Source organism: Taeniopygia guttata, chromosome 9 (assembly GCF_048771995.1).
Source record: "Taeniopygia guttata chromosome 9, bTaeGut7.mat, whole genome shotgun sequence".
In the NCBI taxonomy this organism is placed as follows: Eukaryota; Metazoa; Chordata; class Aves; order Passeriformes; family Estrildidae; genus Taeniopygia; species Taeniopygia guttata.
In genome coordinates, this window is record NC_133034.1 from 21,435,748 (window position 1) to 21,448,096 (window position 12,349).

The window sequence follows — 12,349 nt, forward strand, 5'->3', positions numbered from 1 at the left end:
AAGAGAGGTAAAATTTGTTAAAGGAGAGAATAAATTTTATATTAAGAGACGTAAATCAGCAATAATAATTGGTGTTATAGAAAAATCCTTGTACCACAAACACCATGCCAGTGTCAGGACAGGTGCAGGACACTCAGTGCCATTGAGAGGAGGAATTCGGGGTGTGGTGAAGGAAGAAAGGGAATTCTTCCTGCTAACCTAGTAATTTCACAAAAATCTAATTCCACTCTGAAGTTTTTAATTAAAAGTCAATCATTTGCAGTACAGCCAGCAGAGGGAGTGTTTAAAGCGAAGTTTGGCACAGCAATTTCTGAAACCTCTCTGCCAAGCAGGAATTGTTATTGTGGGAACTGCACCAGAACTTTTGGGGCAGCCCAGCCGTGACTTGTGAATTCATGCATGGACAAGGCAGGAGAGTCATGCCAAGGGGGAATTACTCAGAGTTCTTGCAGAAAAAAACCAATCAAAACAAAACCAAAACAAAACCAAAAAACCCCAAACCCCTCACAACCATTCCATCCCAGGAATACCCCATCCCTAAGTGTCCAAGGCCAGATTGGACTTGGCTTTGAGGACCTGCCCCAGTGGAGGATGCCCCTGCCCATGGCAGGGGTGGAACGAGATGAGTTTTAACCCAGATGTTCTGTGGTTCCTCAGCATGATTCACTCAGCCCTTGGCAGGCTGTGGGGGTGTTTTTCAGGTGATCTGGCTGCTAGTTCAGACCCTGGGACCCGCTGGGGTGTGTGCAGTGACCCGGGTTCGCTGCAGCTGCCCGAGCATGTCTGCAGGGCCAGAAGGGCGAGGGAGTGCACCCAGGGGAAATCCTTGCTCTGTGCCCAGGGCATGCCCATGCCCATGCAGAGCTGGGTTTTCAGGGCTGTCTCCATTCCTGCTCAGATGTCTGTGTCAGTGAGGGCTGCATGGAGGCATAAGCAGCATCTCCAAAACCCTACAGAGATCTGTGAGTCCCCCTGGAAATGGTGCAGGGTTATACCTGAAGAAGTGAGGCTATTTCTGCCCTTGTGCTGTGGCATCTCTACACTTTTAACGGTGCAAAAGGTAACCCACTGTAAGACAAAATGCAATTTTTACAGCCCTTGTACATCCTGCTCCCGATGCTGGGAGGAGATGACCTTTCCAAGAGCCCCACTGGCAAAGCAGCCCTGACACTCTGCTCTGGGCTAGCGGGAGCCAGGGTTCCATGGCACAGCCATGGGGTTGGGTTATTTGAGTTAAAATTTGAATTATTTGAGGTTATTGGGCTATCAGATGAGTTACCTTCGGTGATTTTCACACCCAGCCACATGCTCCATGCTGCCTCAGTCGCAGCCTCTGCCACAAACACGCTGTGGGTTAGGGAGCACTGCAAAGCCAGAACAGCTCAGCAAACAGCAGTGCACATTTAATGCGACTCTATCTATTTATAAGGGGTTTTTTCCTCCCCAAAAAATCCTATGCTGAGGAGCATGAAAAGGCAGGAGTCAGACATGCCTCCTCATCTCCCTGTGCAGCTGGAGAGGCTCAGCCTGAGGGGTCAGGGCCTGCACCCAGAGCTGGGGCTCCAAAAACCCCTGAAAAAAAAAATCCTGCAAAAAAAACCTCCCAATTTCCTTTTGCATTCCTATTTTTCATCACCAGTTCCCCTGCACAAGTGCAACAGAGCTTCCCAGCTTTTCCAAATACCATACCATTGCAAATCCTGGTTTTGGTGGTCTGTGTGGACAGTCAAGGGAGGGAGGATGCCCCTTGTTATTTCACAGTCACAGCAATGCCCTGGAGGCACAGTCTCAGCCTGATTTGAGCACAAAGGATCAACTTCGTTTTCGTTGTTTCGTTCAGGTCCTGTATGATCTGCTGAAATACCAGGTGGTCAATCAGATACCAGCTATTGCACATTTGTATTTCATGTTCAGCCCCAGAGTGGTGGCCTACTGACAGGACATCTGGACATCTGGAACACAAGGAGTCTCTTTGGACACAGACATGGATTTAACTGCGTGTTGGCCAACTCCAGAGAAGAATTATGAAAAATCAAAAACAGGGATACAAATGTGAGAAAAACCTGTGGAATTACATGTCTCACCATGAGTGACATGGTGAGGCTGGTGAAATAGAGCTTTCAGCCTGAGCCAATGTATATTTTTCAGCACACTCTCAGAAACTACTTGCTATAAATTATACTTGTGCATATGTATATACATACACACACATATACATTTAAATTGCCATAGTACAAGCCTAGAACCACTTCATTAAAAATTATAGGCTGGCTCTAGATTTATAATAGTCCTTTTAGTCAGGCTAAAATGATGATACTGCCATGAATTTGGACTCAGGCCTTTTATTTTTTTAAGTGTCATCATCTTGGCCTCTTGGGCTGGTAATTTTCTCACTTGAGTTTCCAAGGAAGTACCCAAGTTTAAGCAAGATCTGCTTGGGCATATTCATACATTTACTTCATCAGCCACTTATGCAATCTCCTTGGGTCTTCACTCCAAAATGCAAATCCCAATTCTAACTTACTCTTTAGTAAATTTGAATTTCTCACTTTGAAATGCAGTTTTAGCTTGAGCTCTCCTGCTCACACCAGTATCTCCTGAGCTGTAAAAAGCTGTTTGCATGTTAATGCAGCAGAGCCAACACAGCTGGGTGCTCTTCCCCCTAAAACCCCCTCAACAGGCTGCAGTGGGTTAAGGGCAGCAGAGTTAACTCAGCACCTCTTTGACCCAGCTGACAGCAGTCACCACACTGTTCTTGCAAACATCCAACAACTCCCCTTGACCCAGACTCCGTTCCCAAAGCTGGAGCTGGGAGCAAAACCAACACTCTTTCCACTTCCAAATCAATCAGGGCACAGGAATCGTTAAAAGCTAATCTGTGCCAGGACCCATAACAAAATGCTGAAGTCATTTATTTTCCAGATGAATAACAAGTTAAAGAGAAGGTGAATTTCCTGTTAATACTTCATCCTTGCCCAAGGGCTGTCTCAAGAACCAGGGGATCTTTTCTGTGTGGGAAGGAGGGCATCGAGCTTGGGGAGAAGAGAGTTTAAAAAGCAACCAAGGGTGGAAGATCAACCAATTTTGTGCCTCCACCAGGCCTGGAGGCAGAAGCTCTCCCCTGGGCAGAGGTGGCTGTTGGATCCAGGTGAGGCAGGGAAATTCCACACCTTCTGTCACTCCCCCAAGCCTGGACACAGGCCAGCTTTTCAGACACCATCAAGGCCAAGCAATGGAGGCATTTCCTTGTTATTATTGGGGCCTGCAGGAAGAGACTGTGAATTTAGCCCGAGATGGTTTGGCAGCCTGGGGAGCCCCTTTGCTGCTGGGATTCAGTAACCCCTCAGGGGTTGCACCAATTCATACGATCTCTGTCTCCTGTGCAAGGCATTGCAGAATGCAGAGGTTCACCACAGCAGCAGCAGTGTTTATTCAGGCAAGGATTTTAGGACACAAACACAGCAGCAGCCAGTGGGCTGGCACCAGGACTGGCACTGGCTCTAACTGAGCGGGTTTGCTCTTTTCTTCCCTGAAAAGGCTCTTACAACACCAAGCTGCTGCAGGTTTGGGAGCATGGAGAGTCCTCTGAAAATATTACACTTCTCACAGCTGAGAAGACTCAGCTATTTATTAAGGAAGAATTTAGATGGCTGACATATTGTCATTTTAGGACCTGAACAACAGTCTGCTGAACCCAACAGAGAGACTGACATTGTCCTGAGGAGCTCTGGGACCACAGCTGACAGAGAGGGAACCCCAAGAGCCCAACAGCAGGAGCTGCTGCCCCAGCCAGAGGGTCTGAGAGCATCTCTCAAGCTGTGTCAGTGAGGTTTGAACAGGGATACACCTAACTCAGAAAACTTTTGCCCACATTATTGTAGCTGCTTCACCTAACGTGCTGGTGAAGGAACCCCTGACACCAGAGCAAGAAGAGCAGTGACTGGCACAAACAAACAGGGAATTTAAGTGGGAGTTTACCTTATTTTTCTGAATAGGCAAACTGAACACACACAGTTAAGGTCAAAACTTTTAGAGCCGGTGCTTTCCCCAGTATCACTAAAATACTTAGCCAAGGAGGGAAAAACACTGCTGATTATCTGCTCCACCCCTCCACTCGTTTCCCTTTCCCTGAAATGTTTGAAAATAAACGAGCCAGTGTGGTTTCACCAGAGTGCTTCAAATATGAAACAATCTGCTGCTCACAGCTAATAAGGAAGGAGCCTGGCCAAAAAACCCTGCCTGTTTATTGACAGCCCTGCCCTCGGGGAGCCAGGAGGTAGCAGCACTGAACAGAAATCTCCAGAAATGTTGGAACTGTGCAAATCAGGACCATTCTGACCTTTGGCAAAGCCTTGTTGGAGGTATCCAGACCTCACCTGCCAAAAACAAACCCCTCACAACCGAGGAAAAGACTACTTTAACGCGCTTTGAAGTATCCCATGATTCTGAGGTTTTGTTTGCCTTGGGTGTAGAGAGTTTCAGTTCTGTTTTCTCTCTGGTCTTCCTTGAGCAGTAATCATGAAATGAAACAAGTCCAGCTGGGCAAGTTTACCTGGTTTATACACTCTTTTACAGCCTTTATCAGGACTAACAAGATATGCTAAAATGTTGCAAACAGCACACAGCCAGAGGAATCTTGCTCCTGACGCTACATTCTTTAAAAAACTGTTCTTCCACGAAATGCCTGAAATTTCAGCCTTTTGTCATAGCTGGGATTTAATGTCTCAGGTATTTAGTATGTTTGCATGCAGCACAGCATGCAGGGCTGGAAATGCAGGCCCTGGGTAAAAGAAAACGTCTCTTTTCCCCAGCCTGGTCTGTTTTAACTCTGCAGAGGTGCCAGCCTGTCTGTGTTCCATCGCCTCACTGGAGACATGTCATGCAGACATGTCACCACTCCGTTGGACTTGTCCAGATTTGTCTTTCTTTCTCTGTTATTTCTCCTGCCCTTGTTTCTTTAGACATTTGTTTTCATTGGAAGTACTTTCATGGTGGCAGCCACAGGTGAAGGGGAGGTTCAAACTGAGGGTGACAGGGATTTCTCTGGGGTCTTTGCAATAAAGTCGTGCAATGGTGTGTTCCTACTAGATGTTAAAGAGGTATGTATTTAATGTGTTTTGTGAACTATTTATATAATTAATAATCTCACCATAAAGAAGGCCATAAGTGAATTGAGAGGCACAAGTATAAGGTATTTGTGGATTCTCAGTCTCACTGATAAAGCAAATAATCTGGGTTTGCACTGTTAATACCATTTCAGGCTTTCTTATCAGAAACTTTTTTCCCCCAGAATATTTTCACAGGGAAAGAACTACAGAAATGTCAGTGCTATGCTCAGCAGCAGTGCTTTCCAACCTGCAAAGAATTTTGCTTTTCTTTGGTCACGTATTTTAATTTGGAAATGAAGAATGAGGGATGTTTGCACTCTCAGTACATAGGTTTGGTCCTTGCAAGATATCACCAGCGTGACTCTCAAGCCCATGCTCCCTGCTGAGGTGTGTAGGGAGGAAGGATCCAGATGCCCAGATCCCATCTGAGCTGCCTCTCTCTGCTTTTCACCACAGACCAACTTTGTTTATGTGAAACTTTGTGTTTACATAACAATTTGAGTTTACACACAAATATTTTCCATGGTGCAGCAAGCCAAACACATTACCTAACAACATTGTCCAGCCATCTGCAAATATTTTGAAGCCTGAAAAATATTTGCTCATTTCGAGTTCAAGTTTAGACCATACTCACTAAGAAAAGTCAGGTGAGGCTTTTCAGCATGGTGACATCTTCCTTTTCTTCCCTTACACAAACAGGAGTGCTCATTCCAATTAATGCAGTCTTCGGAGAAAAATAAAATCTGTATGTGAAATCTAATAGCACAGGTAGATCTGCAGGGATTAACAATATGAAAGAGAACATTGTCAAGCATGTAATGATATTTTTTTGTATGTCTGCCACAGCTAATGCTTTTAATTGTATTTTCCACTTTAATTCTAGTAGCCAAAGGCATGATACACAAGGCAAATAAATGACAGGATCATTGGCATGTCCAAGTGCTTCTTCTCCATGTAAATAAGGCAGACAGCAAATATGAGTTGAGAAAGGAGATCGCTGTGTTGCAGCTTAATTCACTCAAGATTTCATCAAAATCAATTTTACACTGCAGGATGGAAAAACGGGTCTGGGAAACGCATTGGAAATGTCAGGAGGGAAGGGAGCCAAGGAATCTCCCTCCCACAGAATCTCCCTCCCACGTTAACGTTTCACACAAGTGTGAGAAAGCTTTGTCAGCAGAGGGATGTGGAGAAAACGGATCAGACAGAGCAAGACTGCTGGGTGCAGCTCTCCATTCCCTGCGTGCCTGAGGTGCTTTACTCAGAGATTCTTCTGTGATTACAGGCAATCCGTGAAAGGCTTTTGAAACAGAAAGGCATTCCTACCAACCTGACTGCTGCAACAGATTTCATTATCCCTGCCAGCTGGGTTTTTTCAAGACATCAGCCCTGCAAGCACAGGGGAGGTGAACTATCTCAGTGCTTCCATCACTGCTGCTCAGCTTGTTCTAATGTACCCAGGGAGCTGCAAAGAAATGATTTTGACTGTAAGCCCTTGAGGGCTAAGATTATCTTTATGGGCTTAGACAAATACACAAACACATTACCAGAGCTTTGTTTTTAAGTCCATCAGAGCTGAAAGGTGAAATACGTAAAAAGACAAGTACTTTTCCTTGACTTGAAGGTTTTCTCCTGTTTCATCTACAAGTCCAGCCAGAATAAATAACTTCTAAACTGCAAATAGTCATTAAATGTAAAACTCAAGGAACCCTTGGTAACCCTTCACCTGTTTTTTAAAGCATTTTTTACTAACTATAAAGGAAAGCATGTAGGCATTTGGCTTCTTCACAGATTATTTGGCCATCTAAACTAACAAAACCCTGCAGTGATACAGTTGATCACATCCAGTTTTGGAAAGCCACACTGTGTTAAGAAGAGTATTTCCAGGCTGTGAGCCATAAAATGAGCCTGTTCCTGCTGCAGTTCATGAGGCTTTTGCTGTGAATTGTAACGAGGGCAGGCCCACATCCAATGCAAGGTCCCAAAGACACTCACACATATTTCATACCAAAAACCATCAGCTGTGAAAACAAAACATTTGGTGGAACTCCAGTCAGGGAGCAAACTGCCAAAAGAAATTATTCTCTGCTTACATGGAGCTGTTTGCATTTCTTGTTTTGCTCCATGGGCTGGCCCAGGGCAGGGCAGGTGAGTGCAGCTTCCTGGGAGGCAGTGGGAGCAAGAGGCTGAGTGACAGAACAGAGACCCTTTGCAGTGTCCAGGAGCCATTTCCTTGGCTTTGCTGCAGGGTAAGGTTGCACCCTAACATTGCAGTGCTTGTTCCAATAGACCCCTCACTGTATTCCTGAAGGGCATGATATTTTCCCCCAATAATCCCATTAGCTGGATGAATTCCCAGCACAATTTCTGCCTCTGGGCATCTTGCAGGGATCACTCTGTCCCTGATATCTCAGGGCAGAGCTCTGTGGTGACTTCATCACCTGCACATTTACAATTTCCAGCTCAGGTCAGTGTCACACCAAGCACTTATTTACAGTCAAAAAGGAGGTGTTAGCAGGGATGGAAGGCAGATGTGTTTATCCAGTACCAGTGATTTCATAACAAGAAAGTCACAGCAAGTCATGACTGGATTATCTCAGCTGCCAGCAGCACAGCCCAAGCTGAGTTCCCTCCACTCAGCATGCTCACAGCACTGAACTGAGCCACAGCAAGACTAAACTGCCATGTCTAGGAAGAAATGCTTCAGAAACATATATATACATATGTGTGTGTGTATATATATATATATACATATATAAGTTGGGGGTTTTTTGCCCTTTGAAAACTGGATTTCAAAAGTAGATATCACATACCTTAAAAACATTTGTGCTCCTTGGGGCACAAAGGTTCAGTCTGTGAAAGCATTCAGCTCCACGATATAACCACTGGCTGACCTTTTTGCTGGTGCTGCCTGTGTCAGGATAAAGCACAAATCCTGCAGCTACACAGATCTGTCAGCACTGATAGTGCTGGGTGAGCAAGTAGTGTCTTAATCTGAGCACAACCTAAAGCCTTTCTATTTACTCCAGCTAAAGCTTCCTGCACCTCAACATTTCTGCTCAGAAGATAAATATCTTGTCTAGCATCACCCAACTCTTACACCCTGTTTATTTTCTCTTACCTTTACAAGACTTTTGCACTCAGCTGTAACAGCTGAGACTCCACCAAAATGCAGAAATTAGGTGAGAAACTTTGGAAGCCAGGTTGGATATTACACCTTCTACCGACATAAAGCTGAGAAAAAGAAAGAGGTGAATACAAGATGTTTTACAAGAACTGCAAATTCTCCAGGTCAGTGTAAATACACATTAAACATACATCAAACCTCTGCTGCAGGCTGTCAGAAACAGCAAAGTAACCTGACAAGAATTTTGGAGAGCTACATGCTTACCAAACTGAGCAGTTTTTGCTTGAAAAATGAACATTCTCCACATTAAGAAAGTGTAGTAGCATGTGTCATACAGGCAAAACACATATTTGTCTCAACTACAGCAGAAGTCCATCTGGGGATGAATGTCATCAGAGAATTTAAAGCACAATAAATCAAAGTTTTGCTAATTGCACCAAACCAGGATTTCCATCCATTTGGAGGAATTAGATCTGTAATATATACATATATTTGAATGTCTGTGTGCAGGTTTAGGTAGGAGTGTGCATTCATTCACAGAATAGAATAGAATAGACCTCTACATCCATATAGATCTGGAGACTGCAGGTCTAGAGCAGCATCATGTTCAAGGATTATCTGATTAGTGGGGTTTTTAAGCAGTCTGCTTCTCAATACATTCCTTCCCTGTGAAAAGAAAGCAAAGGTTTGTCCATGCCTCAATAATTCAGTCCTAAAAGACAATTCCCACAAAGTGCTCTTCAGGCATGAATTCTTCACAATCCTTCTGTGGGGGATTGGGTTCTGGGATTTCTTCCACCTGATGATGGTCTCCTTGAAGACAGGGACACAGCGTGGAAGAAAAGCTGAATAATGTGGCTAAAGTCAGAGGAGAAACCTGACAAAGAGGCCAGCCTAGCTCTCAGGAGCTCTGAGCTGGCAGCTCTGCCCTTGGGTCACATCTCCATCAGTTTGATGCAGTCTCCAGAAACACCTCCTCAGAAACAGGTGAATAATCAAGCACAGAATCACAAATGTTTGCTTCTTAAAAAAAAACCAAAAAACAACAAAGTTAAGTTTCCAGCCCTAAAAACTCCAGTAAGAAGTTCAGAGCTCAGAAAAACCCAAAAGCAAGGGCAAGGAACACCAGATGTGCTCTCTTCAGACCTGTGGGGACCTGTCAGCCTGCGGCGCTGAGGAGTGTGCAGCCATTCAGCCTTCAGCCAGACTTCCCAAGAAATCATGAGGTCAGAGGGAACTTTTTTCCCTTTCCATGCACTCCATCATGAGCAGTGACAAGAGCTCTGGGCCTGTGGAGGCTGTTACAGCAGGGCTGGCTCAAAGGAGGTGCATGAACAGAACCAATAACTCACAAATTTCTATCTAGTGGGACACAGGTGAGCACCAGCAGCTGCAGGGTCACACTGCAGACACATGTCCCAGTTGTTGAATTCTTGCAAGTCATGACTAAACTTAGTGCATCTCATGACTAAAGTTAGAGCATCACTGAACTGCTTTGTTCACGTGAAAATCTGGAGTTAAACCCACTATGTGACCTCAAGGAGCACACACAGCCTAAGTCAGACCCACAGGAAGTCAGGATTACAAACAAGGAATGCAACCTACCCTTCAGGCCCCTCTTTTGATTTGCAAAGTGCAAATGAAGCACAAGTGATTGGTTTTTTCCTACAAATCTTGCCTCTGGAACATTTTTTAAATTTGGGGAATTTCCTGTGTTGCATTTTAAGAACCATACTCTGGAGACCCTGGCAGTCAGCTGTCTGCAATATTGCCTCTCTCTGATTGAAGGGGAGACTTGCAAGAGGAGGAGAGAGAGAGTTTATTAAACCTATTTTGATGTGCAACAGGTTCTTTTCTGAGTAGCAATGATGGCTCTGTGAATCAATGCCTCTAACCTTCAAAAAGATTCAGTTTTGAAGAAAACTTCTAACACAAAGAAACTTAAAATCTAAAGCTCAGTAGTTGCATCCAGCTTCTCTGAGTTGTTTTTCCTTGTGGCAGACCCAGCATCAAAATTCCCAAAGGCAGCAGAATCAACCTGATTCCTGCAAGTCTGGTGCTGTTCTTGTTCTTCCTGCAATGTTGTTTTTAATGCTGGGAAACAGAGACCAGCCGCAGGGACATATTTAACAGAGAGGGAGCATTGCTGATCCATACTCAGACTTTAATCTGGGCTGGCATCAGCACTGGTCCTATTGGGATGGGAGCACTCAGTGGGGCAGGAAAGCTGGCTGGTTTGTGGAGAGAAGGGGATTCCTGTGTCAGCTTAGGCAGATGCAGCATCAAAACCCACCTCAGGAGCTTCAATTCTGTAATACTGGGGCTTGGCTCAGCTCTTTCAAAACAAAAAAAGTGCCTCCTCAGCAGGCTGGAAGTGGTGCTTGGAAAGGGAGTTTGGACAAACCCTGTGTTCACATCTGCTTTTCTTTGTGGACTATGGAAGATAGACCTATGAAAGATAGAAAAACAGAAATATGAAAGATACATTGCAGTAGGACCCACATGATGATCTTTAAAGTACTTATAGTGTAGCTAAAGCTGATAGATTAGGAAACACTTATAGTGTATCGTAATTAAGAAATGGCATCTGATTGTGATAGCATGAATTATAACATCTGTATTGTCTCACCCTTCTCATAAGACTAAAAATTGAATAAAATTTTTTTAAATGCCTCTCAATTATCCCATCTCTAAGTTAAAAAAAAAAAAAATCCAAGATTTCTTCATACTAAAAAATCTCCTCCTGCCAGCTTCCATCTCCTGCTGCTGTAGCCCTCCCCCAGACCCCAACCCTACCCCCGGTTAACTCAGATATGCTGAATTCTTTGTGAGAATCTTCAAAGGGCTTTAATGCTTTGTCCTGCTAATGATTTGCAAGCATATTATCACAGCAATCTCTGCTATCCCCATGCAGCTATTGTGCTCCCTGGAGAATAAACGCCTGTGTAGCCATGCAAGGCAAGCACAAGAAAACAAACAGATTACTACTATAAATATTCAGGACATAATCTGATTTGCCATACCCGAACACAACCGTTTGCAGGACTGCCTGTAATTATTTCTAAAAGAATTTGATTCACTCTCAATGTGGCCACAGGTGGCAAATCCGAGCCTGCAGGAGGCATGGCAGCCTGGGGAGAGCTGCTGTGCATCTCCAGTTACAGCCTCAAGTGACCCTGAAACAATTTCTGAGCAAGGAAATAGGAAATGAACATAATAAATAGGCTATGTATGGGCTATTAAAAATATTTCTAACTTCCTCCCTGTTTATATCTTGCAAGGACAACAAACTTGCAGTTTCATAACCAAAAGGGCTAAAAAGAGTCTCACTAAATTAGCATCCCTTGCTTGTGGACACTTTATAAGTTTTAAGTGATAGCAACTAAACAGCACCTCTTCCATGTGACAGAGGAGCAGTGGTGGTAAATGTTTCTTAAGGTGCACATTGAAGAAAAGATAATAAAGTTAAGTAGAGCTGAGCACTCTTTGGGTATTCACTGCCAACAACTATTGGGCAATCCTAATAGCCCCTCTGTCTGGACAGCACCTCTTCTGCTATCCTGAATTTAAATAAAATCTGCATATCTATCAGCAATCAGCAGAACAGAAGCACTGGTAAATCGTGATGAGTTCTACAGCAGCCTCACTGCTCAAATAAAGATTGCAATTTCACTCTCTGTTCTCCTGTTTCAGGTGGTGGCGGTGAGTTCAAAGGTCTGATGTTAAAAATGCACATCTCAGGACATCCACAGCCAAGCCAGAGGTGCTTCCCCAGGTCCACTTTGAGCCTCCCTGAAGGATCTGTGCTCCCTGCAGAAGGCAGATGTCCTTTACACAGCTGGGTGCTGGCAGGGAGTGACAGCAGCACATTTTGTACCCCTGGGTGGGAAGCTGAGGTGGACAGAGGTGTGTGAGGGGCTGACCTATTTTCCCAGCCTGTTGACTTCCAGGCAGCTCAGGCCACAGCCTTGGATGGGATTTCTCACCCTGCCCTGCACCTCCTCACCTCTGAAGGAGGTCAGCAAAACCCTCCATGAGACCACACCGCAAACCTGTCTGGGGAAATGAATTTTTCTTTCAAACGCGGTGAAAAGAAGTGGGAGCTGTAAATGGA

At 44.5% G+C, this 12,349-nt stretch overlaps 1 long non-coding RNA gene across 1 annotated transcript in view; it reads right to left on the reverse strand.

Annotated features, from left to right (window-relative positions):
- LOC115496336 (uncharacterized) overlaps positions 1 to 12,349 on the reverse strand; it is a 22,740-nt gene continuing 10,391 nt past the window's right edge. The window contains exons 5-8 of the long non-coding RNA XR_012057472.1: positions 8,230 to 10,684; positions 6,439 to 6,573; positions 5,743 to 5,882; positions 1 to 1,572 (exon numbers count right to left, since the gene is read on the reverse strand). This is a non-coding gene — a long non-coding RNA (uncharacterized lncRNA). The remainder of the gene's footprint in view (positions 1,573 to 5,742; positions 5,883 to 6,438; positions 6,574 to 8,229; positions 10,685 to 12,349) is intronic.